Source organism: Perognathus longimembris, chromosome 22 (assembly GCF_023159225.1).
Source record: "Perognathus longimembris pacificus isolate PPM17 chromosome 22, ASM2315922v1, whole genome shotgun sequence".
NCBI classification, from domain to species: Eukaryota; Metazoa; Chordata; class Mammalia; order Rodentia; family Heteromyidae; genus Perognathus; species Perognathus longimembris.
Window position 1 is genome coordinate 26977604 of NC_063182.1, and position 21731 is coordinate 26999334.

Genomic DNA, 21731 nt, shown 5'->3' on the forward strand with positions numbered 1-21731 from the left:
TTGTAGATTTCCTGAAGTACAGACTTGACTGTCAGGTAAGTTAAGAGTGTTGGAATGGAAAAAGTCACCAAACCAGAGGTGACCCTAGTTGACAGGTACTGGAAAACTTTGTTGTCATTAATCTTGTATAAATGTCTATCATTGAAAAATGAGCTAAAAACCCCAAGAATCACTTTAATCAAAGAGAGCATAAGATCCAAGAGAATGATTTTTGTTTCTTAACATTTTAATAGCAAAAGGTAATTATATATCTCCATAACATCAATGTTCCACAAACATTACATAGAATAGAAAGAGAATGAAAACTAGCGAACTCATTCTATGAGTCCAGCATTAGCTTAATACCAAAAAATCAATAAAACACAATAAAAAGAAAAAGAAAAACTTTCTTGATGAAGAGTTAAACTTATCACAAAATATTTAAGTTAAAGCTGAAATTAAACAACACATTGAAGTACCATATACCCTGAATATGTTTTTATTCCAAGCAAACATGATTTACCATACAAAAATTAATGTTACACATTATTAGAAAAAATATTAAAATACTGTATTTATAGAATAAAGACCAAAGATACCCAATAATAGATGCAGAAAAATACCCTTTGACAAAATCATTTATTCATAATAACATCTCTGAAGAAACAAGGAATAGGAGGACATAGCTCAACATAATAAAGGCTGTATATAAAAACCCTATAACTAAACATGGAAAAATTAAAAGTTTTTTTTCCCTAAAATAAGGAATAAAACAAGAATTTATGCTTCCTCCATTCTTATTCAACATAATGCTCCAATTCTTAGCTAGAACAAATCAGCAAGCAAAAGAAATAAAAAGGCTATAAATAAGAAAGGAAGAAGTCAAATTGTATCTTTATAGACATTTAAAAGACGAATCTGAAAATTCTTTTAGCAAAACTTTTAGCAAAGTAAAAGAATGTCAAAGTCAATAGCATATCTAACCTATACAACAATAATAAGCATTCTGAGAAGAGAAGGAAATCAAGGTAAAAGTCTTATACCAACTAACCTCAAAAGAAATAAAATATAACAAACAAACTCAGTGAAATGCCCTACAAAGAGTAGCATAGAATGGTTTAAAAAATGATGCTCCTCCCATGATCATATACTGACAAATAATATTGTGATGTATTTAAAATTCTAATGACATTCTTAACAGAAATTGAGGTAGCAATCCCAAAGTTCATATGGTTTCAACATAAAAGACTGTAAATAATCAAAATCAGTCCTCGTGAAAATAGCAATGCGGTAGTCAATCGCATTGTACTATAGAGACATAACACCCAAAGCATAGTTCTAGCATAGAAACAGATATATAAAAAGTGGGATACAATAGAAGGCCAGAAATAAATCCACACAAATATAGCTACGTTGTGGTCAACAAAATGGACAAAAACACAGAGAAAAGGAAGACTCTTCAACAAGTGGTACTGGGGAAAATGGATTCACATGTAGAAGGCTGAACTAGATCCTTATCTCTGAGCTTTCACAAACACAACTCAAAATCGGTAAGTTCTTAATGTGTGACCTGAAACTCTGAAATACTTGAGAACAACTGAAAAAAAAATTCAAGGCATAGGCAATAAGTTCTTGAGTAGGATTTCAATAATTCAGGAAATAATAAAATGGACAAAGAGGGTTACATCAAATCACAAAGCTTCTGTAGATCAAAGTAAGCTATTACTACAATGGAGATATTAGCAGAATGAGAGAAAAATCATGCCAGCTTTGCATGTAATAAGATATCAATATCTAGAATATATAAAGAACTAAAATAAAAAACAAAGAAAGAACAAATACAAATTAGTGGGAAAATAAACTGAACAGAGTTTTTGAAGGAAGGACTAATAAATTCATTAAAAGGAAAAGGTCAACATCTTTACCTATTAGAAATAAAAAGCAAATCAGAATGACACTGAGATTCCATCTCACCACAATCAGAATTGCCATTGGAAACAAAAGTGCAGACAATGAAGTGGAAGTGGGAGGGAACCATTTTTAGAAATGTTAGTTCAACAATTATGGAAATCAATGTGGTAGTTTCCCAAAATATGAAACTGGAACTAACATATGATTCTGCTATATCACTCCTAAGAATAAACCAGAAGCAATCTGAATCAGCATAGGGTAGGAAGACTTGAACACACTTGTTTTCTCATGTGCTATTCACAATAGCCAAATTATATAATCAGCCTGGGTGCTGATTAATAAATAAATAATAGACAAAAACATATGCTGCACATGGACATTGGTGAGTGTAGCTCACACCTGTAATCCTAGCCACTCAGGAAGCAGAGATCTAAGGATCACAGATCGATGCCAGCCCAAAGAGGAATTTAATATCAGAAAGCTGGAAGTGGAGCTGTGGCTGAGTGGTAGCCTTGAGCAAATAAGCTCAGGACAGTGCCCAGGCCCTGAGTTCAAGCCCCCACGACCAACCAAAGAGAGAGAGAGAACTTTTGAGTACCTTGTATACTTGCATAAGTATAGCATAGTTAAACCCATTATTTGGAGCAAGTAATAAAATCAAATAAAATAAAAATAATGAACAATTAGTAGCAATATTTTAAGGTTGAAGTGGAGAGTAAAATGTTGTGTGTTAACTGTCCCTCAAAAGACTAAGACTAAAAATAAAAGTTACATCTGTCTGCTTGCCAGTTCTCTGAAACCATAAATAGCCTTGTGGTAGTAAGTTACTGTGACATTTAGGAAACCCCAAAACCCACACTGAACATACAGACTGCAATATGGAAATAGCAACTTTAGCGCAGATTTCTTTCCTAACAACACAATTGGTTCATTTTTTTTCACAACACTTATTCAAATTGTCCTCTGAGTTGTTGAGATACTAACCATAATGAAACCAGAAAACTTCATTAAATTTAGAGGCAGTCTTTTATGTCCTTGAGGAGTAGGAAATCTAGCCTTTTCTACCCCCACCACCTCTGCCCAGCACGAACAGAGCTTAGTTTAAATGATGACACTACATGTATCGTTTTCCATCTCCACAAGACCATCACCCCTGATATTAATGTACAATGAACCCCCAAAACCAGCACAGTTTCAATCATGTGGTGAGAAGTCACAAGCAAGCAGCACTGAGCCCTGGCAGACTAGAGAAGTGTAAGGGCTGACAGTAGTGACACTAATAGTGCTCAGCATCAATGGTTTTGACCTCCTAAGCAGTTAAACTCTTTATATTTCCCATATGTGTGCACAAAGTCCTTGGAATTCAAAATTACTTTGAATTAAATAAATAAAAGATATTACCTTGAGTAAAGAAAAGGACTGTTTTAAAGTAATGTGTGTCTAACATAATGATTTCTACTCTCCTTTCTGATATTTCCTATTTTAGGACAACAAATAAAAGGAAACCTCTGAAAGTTATGGAGATATAAGCCAGTTTTCCAGCACTGATTACTTCAAGCTTACAAACTTCAATAAAAGCCTGAGGTCGGTCTCCTACTTGAGCTAGACTGTGCTTCCATCTGAAGGGTAACCTTACTTTGCTCTCAGTCTTCTTTACATTAACAAATCTGTTCCTGCTTGTCTTTCCTATGAGCAGCCTCAATTCTTTCTTTGATGAGACTAGAACTTTCTGATCCTCAGACTCAGTGATTTGTTTTGGCACGCCAAGGTAAGAGATTTGAGTCAATCCTTAGGCAAGAGAAAGTTATTTTATTTTTCTCTGATTCTGGAAAAGCTCTCTAATTTCATATGGATATGGGTGGGGAACATCTTTTTCAGTCTTACTGTCATTCTGGACTTTTATTTTGTTAAACTTGCACAACAATGCCAATTCCTGTGTCAAAAAAGGCCAAATAAATACCTATCAATTTGCTTATTGTATCCTGAACTAAAACTACAAGATTAAATGCAAAGATTAGACTGTTCATGTTTTCTTTGTTCTGCCTTCTTTTGGCTTGCACTAAGATAGTTTTGCAGTTCAAGGCTAGATGGTAGTCTTATGAACTTAGCCACCCCCATTGGAATGTAACATACTGTAATGCAGACTTATGTAAAGACAAAAGTGGGGGGGAGGATATCTAAAAGAATCTTTTGGAAATACAAAGTGATAGTAAAGTTTCAATATTATCTGTAGCTATTTGTGGAGTAGTGAACTTTGTTTCATTTTGTTCTTAAATATATTTTTGCTTAAAAATAAAAGTAAAAAAGAGCCAATAAGTAAGAGATAAAGATATATAAAAAGGTTATTAAAGAGAGCTTTAATGGAAAATATGATTTTAAGTAATTAATTTTTCATCCTTAAATGAAAGGATTGCTCTTAAATGGAAACAGACAGATAAGAGAAAAATCAGAACACAAAAGGTAGGTTGCAAAAGCATGGTGTTATGCTAAGAACTATCTCATGAAATATGGTAGGGCATGAAACAGCAAGTATGTCACTGTTAACAACCTTTGCTATTACTTTCATTATGGTTTATATCTTGCTTGAAATCTCCTGTAGGAATATAAGAACCAAGAATACCTCCCCCACCCCAAGCCCCTCATCAACAGGAGGATGGCTTAAGGCTGAGAAGTTGGAGGCTAGCCAAGCAATACAGTGTTTTCCCCTCTCCCCAAAAATGTTTAAAAAGGAAAAGCTCAATAAATTGCTTATTTTGATTATTAGTTTGCTATTTATTATTTCCAACAATAATTCTATTCCACTTTGATTATATTAATATCACAAATGTTAAAAATTACTTAGGGAAAGTATATTCCATCTTTTTTGTTCCCTTGATAATCTTTTGATTGTACCTTACACAAGTATGTAGACAGTGAATGAGTATCAACCTGAATAGACAAGTGTTTTGTGATAATTCCATAAATCCTAAGTATATGAGGAAAAGTGGTCATCTTGTAATAAGGAAATAGTTGAATAATTAAATTGGAAAAATATCTCAATTCTAAGTTCCACAAAATTGCTTTCATTTATTGTACCCTCTATATTTTCAATACGGGTACAAATGAAATCACAAAAGCAACAAAATATTTAAAGGACTAATACAGAGAAAAGGAAAACTTGTGAAAAGAAACTTTGTGCTGGAATCCCTTAGGTAATGCCAAGCTAGCAAATGGTAGAATGTGATGAATATTGAGAACATCCAATATTGAGAACTGCCCAACAATCAAGAAAATCTTTGTAAGGACTTGTAATGTCCAAGTTCAAAAATGCCTAGTCTTTTCCTCTAACAAGCAAATACACTTTGGGGAGGAGGGAGTCATTTGAAAAATGGCAAAAAGATCACAGTGAAAAATTGAATAACAAAGATGTGAAATTTAGTCTTTATCTCATACAATATATCATACAATATCCTCCTCCTTCCCAGAAAAGTATTTACCTAATACGGATTCCAAAACCCGTACAATCATGAATAACAGTAGAAAATTAGGAGCATTCTCTATCTGTTATGATGCCTTTTATAATGTCACTATGCATTAGTGTCTATCAGCATAACTTCATTTACTAATAGTTGTATAACATTCAACATACTTTAGAGTACTTTATATGGAATGATTCCGTATTTTATATGGAATGATCACAATTAGTTACAGAAGGTCCTTATAGATGCACAATCTCATTTCCTGTTTTTGCTTTAATAAACAATATTAGACTGAACATTTTATATACATTTTGACAAATTTTGTGAGTACAAATTACTGAAGTATAATCCAATGTTTAATTTCAGTTTAATGATGATGTTGAAATTACTATAACTAAAAAGATGGTATTCATTTAAAACTTCATATGTTTGTGAAAGTTCCTCCTCAGTTAATGATGAACATAAACAAATTAGCTATTATTCTTATCAAGCAGAAGGGCTATGAGACTTTTTTTCTGAGTAGCCTTTGGATACATTTATTATTACAAGCGGTTTTTAAAAAGTCTCTCCTAGGACTTTCATGATTTTTTGAACTTTCACTCAGTAATGAGCTGTATATATTTTTCAATATTTGGTTCTTCAAAAAAAAACCCAATCAATGGTCTTCTAAGCCCATATGACACACTAAAAATATTTATCTTCATTGGGTAATTTATCTTCCCTTCAATGATTTAATATTAATGTCACAAATACTTATAGCCAATCCTTCATGGAGTTTAACCTTTAGTGAGGGTATTTTTGATAAATAAACAGACAATGCACAAATTGTATACTATTCTATTTATAATGCTAACTACCATTCACTGAACACTTGCAGTGTGCCAGGTGATTTCCAGGGGACATCTAAACAAACAAAACCTTTGTATAAAATTTTACTTGACGTTAACAGGTTATTGTAAATAATTTTGGATCAAAGCTTCTTGTTACCCTCTTCTTCCCCTCCAGTATTAACTTAAATATACTTGTTGTTTCTAAGGAATTGTTTTGTATATAGGCTACTGGATGCTTAGGAGACCAGCACTTTCTTAGAGACATACTAGAATAAGCTGATCTGAGGATTTCCCTGACATAAGCAGGAGAAATTCCAATGAAAAGCTCATGTTAATATCAAGTTCTCGGAAAGCACTTGGACTTCAGAGAACACTGGATTCCTGGGAGACGATCAAGACCAGCTGCCTGAGTGTGCTAATTCTCTTTGGCCCTCAAGAGACCAAGGAGAAACTATAGCCTGAGTCATCGTAACCTCTAAATCATAGTAGTTACTGCGAGAGATGGAGACCTCTTTCTTTAGCATCACTGGCATACAAGTTTAAGTAGAACTTGTTTCAGCTTCCACCTTTGATAAAGATAGACTCATTTAGCATCTCCGGCATAAAATGTGAGCATTGGTAAGCTGGACAAATGCACAAACCTTAGCCAGAGCCACAAAAGTGAGAGAAAAGAGGGTCAAGAAGAAACATCTAACTATATATCTGCCAAATGAAATGGAGACAGTATGAATTGAGAATATTAGCAGAAGTTCAAGCTCAACAAATACACATAAAAATTTCTGGAGCAAACAAGCACATGTGTTTCATAAATTAATAAATCAATACATAAGGGAAGGAGACTGGCCACAGTTGAGGATCATATTGTCATGGAAGTTCAAGTATACAATTTTGCATAAAGTAAAGATATCAAAAAACAACTAGCAATCTTCCCTCCAGGACCCTTAGTAAATAAAAAAATTATACAAACAAAGGAAAGCAGTAAAAGAAGACCAATATTTAAACAAATACAAACGGATATTAAATTAAAAACTACCTCAGTCATCTTGGGATATTGCCTTGAATTCTCTTGATGAAAAAACATAGTATTAATACTTTATATTATCTCCAGAATCTATTCGTATCTATTATATTGTTATATATTCTTTAGTCATTTAACACTGTATTTAAAGCATTACATTTATTTCATGACTACATTTGTTCACCCTTCCTCCTTCTCTTTCTGTATGCCACTTTGCCCTCCCTAAAAAAAAAAAAACCAAAGCATAAACAAATACCACAGCCACTACCATCAACAACAATCATACAGCAGAAAAAAAACATTGATTCAACAAATAGTATAAATGTTCAGAGAAGTTACACTTTTGTGTTCCTCCCACAAGGGAATTCTCCTTTAGTCTAACGGTCCATCAATGCCTAGAGTCCTGTAGGTTATCATGTCCAATTATATTTTAGATCTAGCTTCCATGTATGAGAGGAAACATGTGCAGTTTGTCTTCTGAGCTTGACTTACTTCACTTACCATGATTTGTTCTAGGTCTACCCTTTTCCCTGCTATTGGCATAACCTTATCCTTTCTAATGGATGAGTAAAATTCTATTGTATGCATAGACCACATTTTATTGATCCACACATCTGTTGTAGGGCATCTGGGCTGTTTCCTATTGTGAAGTTGGCTATTGTGAAACCTGCTGCAAGGAACATGAATGTACAAGTGTCTTTATACCATATCCTAACTTGTAATCATCTGGGTAGATGTCCAATAGTGGTATGGCTGGGTCATAGGGAAGTTCTTTGTTTAATTTTAAATGAATTTCATTTATATTTTTATTCTCATGTATACTAGATAAGTGTTCTACACTAAGCTGCATTACACCTTTTATAAATTTTATTTGGGGAGAAGTACTTGCTACTTTCCTAGGTTACTTCAAATATGTAATTATTATGCCTCAAACCTTTCACATTGCTGAAAAATAAAAACATTTTCAGATACAGACAACACTGAAAAGATACGCCTTATCACATAAGAAAGACCTCAAGTAAAATAAACAAGAAAATCAAGGAAAATGAAAGACCCAGATATCAAGAAAGGAAAATTAGATGCCCATATGAAGAATGGACCAGAAAGAAATCAGAATCAAGTCCAAAAATTGCATGCTCTGAGTCAGGTGGGCTAGTGTATTTTAGCAGTCTAGCTGGGAAAGATCTGTGGATCAAGTCTTGTCTCTAAGATACAAAGCTAAAAAAGGATAAAATTTCATTTTAATTTAATGGAGAAAATATTTCTGATTACATGATTTTTTTTTAAAAAAGAGCTGCTTTAAAAGAGCAGGCAAAAAAACTTCTGATCCTTTCCCATAATCTTCAAATATAAATAAATGATAATTGCAGTGAAATATTTCATTCTACCATTTAGGTCTCTTGTGAATCCAAAAAGAGAAGATGATTTTAATTTTATAGGTAAAGTATTTTCACTACTACAACAATAATTTTTGTCCATTGTGGAGCTTGAAATGTGGGCCTGGGCGCTGTCCCTGAGCTCTTTAGCGCAAGGCTAGCACTCTACCACTTGATCCACAGCACCATTTCCGGTTTTCTTGCGGTTAATTAAAGATAAGAGTCTTTGGTATCCCCTTTCCCTTCTCTAGTTCCAGTACATGTATATACAGCATCCAGGGTACTAAGATCAGTTACAGTAATAGCAGGAGAAAAACCACAGTAAGGGAATACGAGAGAAAAAAAGGTACGGTTTCACATGGCATGTTGAAATTAACTACAACAATGATATACCACTTATTTTCATAACATGGAGTTCATTTTGGTTAGCATTATCTTATGTGTTCACATGGACATAACTATTGAGCTATTGGGATCTTCTGCTATGTCTGTCCTAGATATGTATCTGTATGAGGGAAACCAGAGTTCATGCTTCTTTGGGTCTGGTTCACTTCACTTAGTATGATTTTTTCCAAGTCCTTCCATTTCCTTATGAATGGGACAGTATCATTTTTTCTGATAGCGGCAGAGAAATCAAGAGACAAAGGTTAAAAAGACAAACCACTGCAATAGTGATACTTACAAAACCAATTGGTGTAAACGAATCATACAAGGCATATTGAGGAGAGGGAACTGGAGACGGGGGAGGGGGGAAATGAAGGAGGAGGTAACAAGTTGGATAAGAAATGTACTTGCCAAAAGAAAAAAGAATTGTACTTGCCTTACATATGAAACTGTAAACCCTCTATACTTCACTTTGACATTAAAGAAGAAATAAATAAATAAAATAAAATAAATTAGACTTTCTTGCCCTGTCTGGATTTGAACTGTGATCCTCAGATCTCAGCCTCCTGAGTAGCTAGGATTACAGACATGAGTCACCGATGCCCAGCAAAAATAATATTTTTGAAAATAGACTAAAATACTCCATTTAAATCATGAATATGTCTATTCATCAGTGAACATATTCTGTACTAAAATCCAAAACAATTGTGTAAGCATTCATAAAATATATTATTTTATTTCTTACATGTATTTCATCTGAGCTGGGAAGCCTAGAATTTTTTCTTTCACTGAATGAATTCTGTCATCAACTGCATCTGATTATCATAGCCTTAATCTCGCAGCATTATTTGTTACTATGTCATTTTAAAGTTTACTTGCTACACTTTGGGTGAAATAATAAAATCTTTATTTCTCTTTAATGAGTAATGAATGTGGACTGTGCATTGGAGAACAAAAGAGTATAAAAAAATAAAATAAAGCACCCACAGGAAGGCAATTTGGATTCAGAAACGAGTACCAGAAAAATAAAATACTTTGCTATTTATAACGGGAACAGGTGCAAATTAAAATTGTTTTACATCAGAGTCCAAGACATAGACCAAAGATTCCAATGAAGCAGGGAATTAAAAAGAAAGATCAACTATTACTTCATGGCATTGAGTAGAACTTTTTGAAATATTTCTAATTTCTGCATTATCAAAAAGAAAAATGTTAATGCTATATAATTATAATCAGCATAATTAATTTTCTTACCACCTGCATGTAAGATCTGGACTTCTTGCCATAGTTTGCCATTATTCAAATAAAATATAGCCATTATTAAAATAAGAATATTGCCAACATGGTGAATGATAATTCTCTTGTAATAGGTTGTGTTATATACTAACACAGATATGCATGCAGATATACATTTAAAAGGTCTCGTTTATTTCCCTTAACATGATGATCTCCAATCCATCCGTTTTTCTTTCTTCAAGCAATATAATTTTATCATCTTTATGGCTTATAGTACTCCATTGTGTATATATGCCACATTTTATTTATTTATCCATCAGTAAATAGATGTGTAAGCTAATTGGATAGCATGCTATTAATTTAAAACCACCCACAATTTAGATACTCTTCTCATAGCATATAAAAGTAATGCTCAATTGATTAAGATGAAATGTAAGAAAATAATAAAACGTTAAAATCATGAGTAAGATAATACTGGCTATGATGAATGAGAACATTCTTGTAACAAGGCACTAAATCCAAGAGGAAATGGTGATAGATTTGATAAATGAAATATTTATTATAATATGCCATGCTATATAAAGTCCAGAACAAATATGAAAAAATAATTGTGTAAGATCTAATTAATTTAATGAGCCTATATAAAACAAAGAATGAAAATATTTAACTGAAAAATAAGTATGAAAAAAATGCAACTCACCAAAATCAGTGTAGCTATCAGGCTGGTAAGATGTAAAGGATGGCTTGTCAGGCACGGGGGAATGCATTTTCTAACAGCCTATCCCTCCAGGCACAAAAATGCTGCAAGGGAAAAGTTGAGCTCTATTCAATCATGACTTTTAAAAAACTTTATTCAAGTATACTACTTGTGCAAAGAGTTTCCTTGTTCTAAATCCATGCATGCATACATTGTATTTTGATCAAATTCATTCCAGCTATCACCCTTTCCTATTCTTTCTCCAGAGCCCTTCTCCTTACTAGTTTTTAGTGAGTTTCATTATGCTATTTTCAGGCATAGTATAATGTACTTTGATGTTATTCATCCTCATTACTCTGCTTCACTCCCACCTCCATCTAGTGTATCTTCTCTCACTAACAGTTCAACTTTCATAGTAAGATTATATTATTGTTTTCATTATGTTTAGGCCTTAATTCCATATATGAGGTAAAGCATGTAATATTGTCTTTCTGAGTTTGGCTTATCTCACTTGGAATTATGACTTCTGTCTTACTCAATATTATGAAATCTGGTTCCATCCATTTTCCTGAAACATACTGAACCTCACTAATAGTCGATAAAATGAAAACAATAGAGATCTTGCTTACATTTATATATGGAAAAATCTTTAAATGTTGCTGTCAAATATCAGTGAGCTAATGCAGGAATGTTGGCTGACAGATGGGGTTACAATTTTTATAAGAACAATGGAAGGTATGACATTAGTCAAGATGCATTGTTCTCCTAACCTGATTTCTGGAATTAAAACCCATTTGTACAACCACTTAATCAAAATAAACACTGTTTTTAAATTATGGAGTGCTGGTAGCTCTTGCATATCTGTAATCATGGCTACTCAGAAAGTTGAGATCTGAAAATGCAGATCAATGCAGAAAAATTCTAAAGACCCAACTGGGCACGAACGTCTGTAATCATCTAATCTTCACTTTATCACCAAAAGGCCAGACATGGAGCTATGGCTCAAGCAGTTGAACTCTATTGTTGAGCAGAAACGTTCAAAGACAGTGTTGAGGGGCTGGGGGTACATCATCCCAGCAATTTTCCTGTAAATTCTTTGTAGTTTTCCTAAATTTTGAATTGTGTCTCACATACACACTAACACTCTCTTAACACAGTAAACAAGTTTTAGAAAGCATACTTCACAGAAGTGAAGGATGATAGACTTATTTATTCTCAATGGGATCTAAAGTATCTATATAACCACCAGAAAGGTAAAAATCAATTAAATCATCTGTTTTAATATATAATGCCTTGTGGCTATGTCAGCAAATTGTCTGTGTTTACACATAATTTTCCATGTCTACATGTATTTCTCTTCTACATCTAGCCAGGCATGAACTTAAAGAGGATCTATGCAAAAGATCCATTCTGTGTAGGAAGCTGTCATTCTGGGGAGGCATCCTCAGACCCCGAGCCGTGACGACTCAGGCAAAGCCAAGCTCTCACACCATCCTTCCAGGCTCACCATATGGAAAAGCCATATTTTTCCTTCCAACAAATTATTCAAAAGATTTTTCCATTTTTTAACATGATAGCCAGCTACAGCCATGAACAATGGTGTCCTTTTCTTTTTTACATAACAAAAAAATAGTCAAAAAGTAGTGAAATATGGCAATATATTCTTAAGTATCCAAGTCAATTTCTGATAAAATCAGTAATCAGTATGCTAACACTGTAAGTTCTGGACATTTTCTTTTTTAATTAAAAAATGACTAATGGGAATGATGAGAGAAAGTTAATTCCGAGTATAAAGTGGAAAGTTGTAATACAGGTAAAAAAATAACAAATTTATTATCCTTTAAAGAGTGATAAGTCCTTTAACAAGCTGCTATTCTCTAAGGAAGCCTTGGGTTAAATGTCGATTTGCGGATTCAGATTGTTGACTTTGCTGTCATTGAAATTCAGATGATGATATTAAGAAACACATGGCTTTCGAAGCATCCAGAATACCTCCATATGTGGGCTTTATTGTATCAGGACCTCCAACAACGAGACAATACTATACATGCAGTCACTATTCCACAGGGTAAAAGGAAGGCAGAGCCTGTAGTTTAGGGTCAGCAAATAATTCACAGAAATTTAATCTAAATAAACATCCATTCACTAAATATCCTCTCTAGGTTGATCTCCACCCTCACAGCTCACGCTTTTCCTGTAATACACAGGCTTGACAATGGCCACTTGGAAAAGTAGTGTGGCCATTTGTCTTCAGGCTCACTAGTGCAAATCTGCAATTGAGAGGCTGCAGAAAATGCTCTGTTATGGGAAGGGACAACACAGTAACATTACGGAAACACTCAATGAGTATCTCCAACTTAACTTGAGATAATTCATCTCAACAAGGACAGGCTGAAAAATTTTCAGTAACTGTGTCATCCCAGGCAAAGTCAAAATATATGAATACGGTCTGATCCTCAAACAATGTATGAGAAAGTTTTCTGGGCTAGATGTGTGAACAACTATGTTGCTCATTATCTGGTCTGATGAGACACTAAACTGCGGAGGCTTTCTGCTCTAACAACTTAATATGGGTTAGATTATGGCTGGTTTTTTTTTTCCTTCAAATCACATTGCAAATTACTTAATGACAAAAATTATACAGTGCAACACAATTCTTTTGGCCACATTCCCCCCCCCCCAATTATCCTATTCCAATGAACTGATCACCACTAATGGAATAATCATATCTCATTAATTGGTCTTGATGCTTTCACACATGTTAGGTGGCTGTTTTTATTTGGTGAGTTAGATTCAGATATCATTTTTTATTTAAGGTGTTTGAAATACTTCAGTGATTATTAGTTAAATGTATAAGAAAATTGTCCATTAGCAAGTATTGACAGAGAAAACATGACTATTCCTCATATCAAAAGGCGTTCTATCCTCAACACAACCACCTTCATAAAGGGGAAGAGCCTTGCACTGTGGTTTTTTTCTTCTCTTCTTTTTTTATTGTCAATATGCTGTACAGAGGGCTTACAGTTACTGACTTTCTTTTTTTAAAATTTTTATTGTCAAACTGATGTACAGAGAGGTTACAGTTTTGTACGTTAGGCATTGGATACAAAAGCCACTTCCTATCTTCTTCCCCTCTGTGTTTTCCTTCTCCCTCCTTTTGTTTTGTTCTTTTTCTATTTCCTTTTAGATTTTTTTTTTTTTTTTTTTTTTTTTTTTTTTGCCAGTGCTGGGCCTTGGACTCCGGGCCTGAGCACTGTCCCTGGCTTCTTTTTTTGCTCAAGGCTAGCACTCTGCCACTTGAGCCACAGCGCCACTTCTGGCCATTTTCTATATATGTGGTGCTTGGGAATTGAACCCAGGGCTTCATGTATAGGTGGCAAGCACTCTTGCCACTCTTGCCACTAGGCCATATTCCCAGCCCCTTGAACTGTGTTTTCCCATGTCTTCCCAGTTCCCATCTCCAGCCCTTGGACGCAATGCCAAATGGTCAGAAACCTCATACATATGGTCAGGACAGAGTTATTACAGTGCTGATGCAGTAGTGATGCATCTTTCTTTCATGTGAGAGTAATGCATAAATTACTATGGAAATGTTCCTGAAATATCCCGTGTATGTTAGTTTTCTCGGCTATCATAGCAGATTACAACAAACTGAGTAGTGTTAAAACCCCCAATATGTAGTTTCTCATAAACTAGAGTTAAAAGTCTAAGATTTCAGGAACAGTAGGGTTATCGTCCTCTAAAGCTCTTTGGGTGGTAGGTGGTCGCCCTGTTGCGCCTCTTTACAAAGCCATCCTTCTTGCATGTCTGTCTTCCTGTGTAAACTGCCCCTTTAAGGATAATAGAACAGATTGTGACGCTCTCTACCAGCTTCATTTTGACTTAATTATCTCTCTAAGCATTCTATTTTCTTTCTCCAAGTAGCACCACATGCTAAGGTAATAGGGTTAGAGCCACAGCATAAGAACTGAAGTAGACATGACCACAGCAGCTTATTAACAGGAGTTAAGGAATATGAGAATGAGAAAGTCTACTTGGAGGGTAAATTAGTAAACACATAGCTATATTTATTAGAGTATAATTGCAACAAAATGGAACCTATGAACATTTTAAACCTTAAGAAAGAACAGTGATCATAGGGCAGGGAAAATATGAAGACAAGGAAGAGAACACCACAATAGTAAATCTTTTCTCTTGTTTTTCTATCTTAGTTAGTATGTCCATAAATGATCTAAGAATTTTCTTGAATAGCTGAGCAACATTTTCATTTATCTCTTCAGTCCCAATAATTCTCAGGTTCACTTTGTATACTGTGCTTCAAAATTCTTTTATATTTCAATTGACAGATGCTACACCATCAGTAGTTAGTACTTTATTTTCTTTATAAATGTATTGTTCTTATTATGATAACTAATTTTCCGTGTTAACTTAATAGACTATAGTGTCCAATTTTTTGGTCAAACATCACCCTAACTCTGCTGTAAAAGTATTTTGTAAGTGTAATTAACATTCATAACCAATTGAGTGTACACAAAGGGAACTACCCTCAATAATGTTAAAGGCAAATGTGGTTATCTGAAGAAGAAGGAATTCTTCCTCAACCAGAAGATAGAAATCCTTCTAGGTTTCAAGTCAGTCATCCTCATGCATTTCATGTGGCTGATTCTGTAACACCAAATGAAGTCGTATCTTCCGTGCAATATTCAAACAGATCCCTACAATTTTATTAGCCAATTCCTTAAAATAAATCGAGATGGATGGTTAATAGATGGTGAGAGATAGATGGTAGATAGATAATATACACATATATGGTTATATACATAATCCATATATAAATATACATATGTATATGGAGAGGGAGAGACATATATATATATATATATATATATACACAGATAGATCCTATTGGCCCTATATGTGTGTGTGTATATATATTTTTTAACCAAATCTCTAGTAGATCTAATTGATCAAATTATTCTAAGCAGTTTTAGTTTCTTACAGTCATTTTTAATTTCACTTTTACTTTTTTATTTTTTTTTTAATTTTTATTGCCAGTCCTAGGGCTTGAATTCTGGGCCTGGGAGCTGTCCCTGAGCTTTTGTGCTCAAGGCTAGCACTCTACCACATGAGCTATTACTCCACTTCTGGCTACAGTTTTTAAAGTTTAGCAGAGATAAGAGACACTGACTTTCCTTCCTCGGGCTGGCTTCAAACTGTGATTCTCAGGTCTCAGACTCCCGAGTAGCTAGGATTACAGGTGTGAGCCACCAGCGACTGGCCACCACTTTTATCTCTGTAAATACTTCCAACATTAGAATTGAAAAGCTTACATCAGCTATTTGTGAGTTCTGAATCATTAGGCTATCTAACACTATTGTCATTTCACTTTGAGAACACTCACAATGTGATTTAGTTCTTTGTGTCTAGTGAGGTTAAAAAAAATGTAGTTCACATTTGATATATTTCATCCTATGAATAATCTACTTATCCAAATGCAGAGTATTTTCTTGACAGGATTTTATTTGCTTCTTCTGGGAGCCAGAGGATGTTCAGAAGCTGAAAGACTTTCTAGTCTTTTCTTCTTTTCATATTGCATTCCAGAGGATGTTCAGAAGCTGAAAGACTTTCTAGTCTTTTCTTCTTTTCATATTGCATTCCATGCTACTTTTACTCTGTGTTCTTGTCCACGGCCTAACTTGAGGACCACTGAACTTATATATGTATAAGACACAGATACCTGACCTTGAATAATCATGTGTCTGTAGTATTTGGTTCATATATTGTTGGCTACACAAGGATCTTTTACTTCCTGTGAGATTAAACTCACATGTATACACAAAAACATTTTGTGTAAGTTCTCATTATTATTTTACCCCAAAGTTCTCTCATAATAGCTGATTTGATATCCTACCAGCAGCACAACACCAAGCTAAGCATTATGTAATGAGACAGAGAGTTCATGATAACTGAGTAGAAATGTGATATCAAGATAATTGAAAACCTATAGAATTTGTTTAAAAGACATATGTTAACACATTTAATTGGTTGGCCATTTTTTAAATTTTGTTTCTAATAGAATGTCAGAGACTTCTGTATTTAGACAGTGGAAGGCCCAGCAAAATATTTCTATAAGCTTGTACAAATTGAACTTTGGGTGATTTACCATCTCAAACTGCAATATTGAGAGTTGTATTTGTCACTGGTGTCTTACAGAGCCAGAAAGTCTGCTTGAAACACTTTTATATTTGAAGGAATCTTATTTTTGCTGGCAAGGAGGAAAACAATGATTGGAAGGACCATCAGTCAGAAGATTAAGCAATTTTTCTCATATATGAATCACAGACCCATGGAAAGTAAAGTTTTAAAAATGACCCAATAATTCATCTAACTCACCTCTTTCTCAAAATAAGAATCTCTTTCCCAAGAATTTAAAGGAACATGTCATGTTTCATTCATTTTTTTAAGTCTCCTTGGGCCTCTCTTTCTTTCTCCCTTTTAAACTGTTCTAGTTATAATATGATATGAATGATATAAAAGTTTTTCAAATTGCCAGGGATTAAAATGGTAAAAAAAATTTAGGTTAATATATGAAGAATGAAATACAAATTAAGGGAAAATGTTCTGTTTTGTGAAATTCAGAAACTTTATATCATCTGAAATTTTAAGTCTTCAAAGTCTCAAATAAGAGAAACATATACAAGTATCTCAAATAGAAAGAGGCTGCCATAGACTTACAAAACAATAATTTATAATCATCAGTGAGACATATTTGGAATTTATGATATAAAGTGAGGCTGAACTTCAGAGTAACTATGCATGAGTATAATCACTATCTTTTCAGCCAAAACAACAGCATAGTAGTTCATTTCCTCTTAAACATTACCTCCATTCCCTCTGTCTCTCTAAACCATACTTGTCCTGACTACCTGTCCCTCTCAATACAAATCTAATCTTGTCATATGATGGTACAAGCCTTTGACTGGCTCTAGGTCTCCACATTATAAAGTTTAAATAATTTGATTTAGAATCTAAATTTCATTCATTTCTCATGAACCAAGTCCCTATCTCCCTTTTATTTCCTGTGATTTAGTTATGATGAGTTTGATCCATCTGTTCTCTGAAAATGTCTTCCATTCCTCAAACTATTTATCTTTAGAGATTTTCAAATCATACTCTCCTTATCTCTCTCTATCTCTACCTAGATATCTAATTTCTCTATCCTTAATATACTTTCTGCAGAACAGCACTGCTTTTTTTTTTTCGGTCGGTAGTGAAGCTTGAACTCTGGCCTGGGCACTGTACCCGAGCTATTCAGCTCAAGGCTAGCACTCTAACACATGAGCCACAGCGCCACTTTCAGTTTTCAGGTGGTTAACTGGAGATAAGAGTCTCACAGTCTTTCCTGCCCAGGCTTGCTTTGAACCATGATCCTCAGATCTCTGCCTCCTGAGTTGCTAGAATGACAGGTGTGAGCCACCGCGCCCAGCCCACTACTGTTTTTTCTTTGCTCATTTGTTTATCTTGTTTTTGTTTTTTGCCTACAGCACTCAGTATTTCCAGGCTGTCTCCCAACAAAGGATTAACCAGGCCTGATCCTGCTTAGCTTCCAAGATCAGACGAGATCGGGCACATTCAGGGTGGTATGGCCGGGCTTTTATACTACAAATTTATAAAACTTGTATTATTTTCACAAGACAATATGTTGGAAATTAACTGTACAACTCAGGGTTGTGATTGGAAAGTAGGAGAAAAATGAGAGAGGGGGAACAAATTTGACCAGAAATATGCTCACTACCTTACGCATGTAATGGTAACCCCTCTGTATATCACCTTGCCCAAAAAAATTTTAACTTAAAAAAACTTGAATTATTTATAGATATTCACATTTAGTACCTTTAACTTTCAATCAAATAAACTTTGTTAGATTTGCCTCACAGGCCCTTCAACAAGTCTATGATATCTGCTTGATAGTTGTGAACTCCTCAGTACATGAACAATATTATTTCTTAGCTTTCTCTTTATTTCATTCTTAACTTATAAAGCGGTTATAAATAGAAATTTGTTGACCTTAAAGGACTTAAAATTTTGTATCACTTTACTTATATGTCTATGTCTCTTCCTCCCCCCTACTTCATTCTCTCTTTTCTTCCTTTCACCTTCTCCCTCTCCACCATCCTTCACCTTCTCCCTCTCCACCATATCTCTCCCATACTCTCTTTCTCTCTCTCTCACTCAACTAGATTTTCTTAGACCGCCTTCTCTCTTTATTGAATGGCCTTATTTTACCTCTAGTAAGGTTATCGTTGCAACAAGCTATTCATGAGACCCTAAGTATGAACTTAAGAAACATTCAGTCGTAACTGCTATTTACATACATAACTATTCCTTACATTCACCACTTAGCTCTCCTGATATGGGTCAGTTTTCTTCCTCTTGAATCAATAAGAATTTGATGATAACTTTCAAAAGGAGTATTTCCAAGTAGTAACATTTTCATATGCATAGTGGCAGAAAGGAACTATTTAGAGATAAAAGTCACAGAAGTTCAAATGCTTCAGCTACTATTCAGAATTAATTCCTGTTGAATTTGCCACACAGAGCCTCCAAAAATAAAATCCATGACAATATGTCTTACCCTTAGAGAATTTAAAAATTTTAGCACTCGAGATTTATTATTTCAATCCAGAGGTATTTGGGATATAAAGTATGTTTTTGCCTTTGATAGCTGTTCACAAGCTGTAAAGTATATGAAAGAGCATTCCTTACTAAAAACCAATCCAAATCAGAAAATAGAAATGACTGTATATTAACATCTGCAACAACAAGAAGAAAAATTAAAAGGATAAAACACACTTGGTATAAGAAAAAACATGTCATCCAGCTTCAACGATGTAAATTAGTTCTTTTGAAGAAGCACAGATATTTAAGGTTGTAAATTATAACACCAAATTAGGTAGGAATCTTCAATCTAGCTCAGACACAAAATCATGCATGTTTCCTTTGGACTCAATACTGAAAGACTGTATCAATGTCACAGAACAGAGAGATGAGATATGATAATATTTTCAAAATGAATGATAAGCCTGCACCTGGAATACAACACTCAATTTTGTGCATGTTGGTGCTCAGAAGATCTAGATAAATTGAAAGGAATTCAGAAGGGCAAAGAAAAAATATCCTCAGTGGAATGAAAGGTTAAGTTGGATGGAGTGAAGAAAAAAAGAGTAACACACAGAGATTCTAAATAAAAACCTGGAGGGAGAATTAGTTAAGAAAATCCTAGTGATAATAGAAAATTTAAGCTTTAGATATGGCAAAAAATAGACTTGAGGAAAAAAAATAAACCTATAGTATTTTGGATATTTACCAGAATAATGAGATGAAATTATAAAAAAAACAAAACACATTATCTATGAAAAGATAGCAACTCAAGTGAATGTCCCTTGCTACTCAAATCATGGCCCAGAGTACTACACCACAAGCATCTCTGAAAAATACAACAAATTACCTCTGGGTAATCCTGAGTGTATTTTAAATCTTTAAAAACATTGGTAACATACCAAAGAATAATTTTAGACAAGGCTGACTTTAAGTTTTGATGTTCACACTAATAACTATGTGACTATGAATATCACTTACCGTCTATATATTTGAGCTCCAAGAGGTGTATAAGTCGACATCTGATAACATTCAGTATAATACATCTGTCATGATAGTGAGGTTATTGCAATACTACAAATAAAGTGCTTATCTGGACAAAGGGGGGCTGCAAATTACAACATATAAAATGGTATAATGAACCAAGGGAAATGAAAAGTACAAGAAAATTAGAGCAAGGAAAATGTAAGGCAGTAGAAGAGTGAAGACTTAGTGAAAGATCATGTTCAGGAGTTTAATGAGAGTAGTTTTCCATCTTTCACTCATCAAATTCAGTACCCACATTCTGTGGGCACTTGATCTGCTTACTACTCAGCACTTTTTGAAATTTTATTTTATTGTCAAGGTGATATACAGTTACACATGTAAGGGAGTGAGTACATTTCTTGTCGAACATTATTACCCCCTCCCTCATTTTTCTCTCACTATCCCTCTCTCCCAATCTCCCCCCTCCCAAGTTGTAAAGTTCATTTCAAAGATATTGTCTTGTGAGTATTGCTGTTGCATTGGTTCACCTTTTGTCCTTTGTCTCACCATTTTGTTGCTCCCCTTCCCTTCCCTAATTCAAATACAAAATACACAGGGTACCAAAATCAAGTACAGTGACAACAGGGGATAATCCACAGGGAAATAAAACAAAAGGAAAAAAGCAATAACATCACATAGTACATTAAAAACAACAACATCAAAGAAAAAAATCTCTTGTTTCCTTATCTTGGAGTTCATTTCACTTGGCATCATCTTTTACCTCTTTCTTAGATTAATTAAATATTTACTTGCTCTTAATGTGTGACTTAAAGACTGGTAGTTTGTCACAACCATGAAATCCTGAAAGAAGAAATAACAAAAGACCCACTTAAACCTTTGGAAAGGGAAAATTGGGATAACATCGCATCTATTCTGTCCCTACATTCATATTTTTAATTTCATTTTGTTGTGAAGGTGCTGTACAGAGGGGTTAGAGTTACCTAAGTAAGGTAAAGAGTAAATTTCTTGTCAGTGTTATACCTCCCTCATTTTCGCCCAGTTTGCCTCCTCCATGACTATTTTCCCCCGCCCTCACATTGTAAAGTTCATTTCCAACACAGTGTCTTGTGAGTGTTGCTGTTGCACTGGTTCACCCTTTGTCCTTTGTCTCACCATATTGTTATTCCCTTTCCCTTCCCTAAATCAGGTAAATGTATA

General features: G+C 34.3%; 1 pseudogene; it reads left to right on the forward strand.

Annotated features, from left to right (window-relative positions):
* The window catches only part of LOC125339952, an 85756-nt pseudogene that overhangs the window by 7109 nt on the left and 56916 nt on the right, over positions 1-21731 (forward strand).